The sequence below is a fragment of the Propithecus coquereli genome, unplaced genomic scaffold (genome assembly GCF_000956105.1).
Source record: "Propithecus coquereli isolate 6110/MARCELLA unplaced genomic scaffold, Pcoq_1.0 Scaffold619, whole genome shotgun sequence".
Taxonomy (NCBI): domain Eukaryota; kingdom Metazoa; phylum Chordata; class Mammalia; order Primates; family Indriidae; genus Propithecus; species Propithecus coquereli.
This window is the reverse complement of record NW_012152163.1, coordinates 374,265-374,574: the sequence shown is the minus strand read 5'-3', so window position 1 is coordinate 374,574 and position 310 is coordinate 374,265.

Genomic DNA, 310 nt, shown 5'->3' with positions numbered 1-310 from the left:
ATCAAAATGAAAAAGGTTATAGACAAGGCTAAAGGCCTCTTTAACCACCTCCCCATTCTAATTCCCAATTCCCCCTCTTCAGTGCTTCTGTGTTTATTCCTCTAAAACTTTTTGCTCTGTATTTGCCTGAATTCATGTATACTTCTTAACATGACATACATTTTAGCTTTATGCAAGAGCATATTTGCTTTAATATGGAGATTTGTAACCAACATTTGTAGTAAAAATGTTCTAAGCAAAAAGCTTCCTGCCTTATTAATGGAGGTTTTTTTGTTGTTGTTGATATACATCTTTAAAAGATTATTTTTTC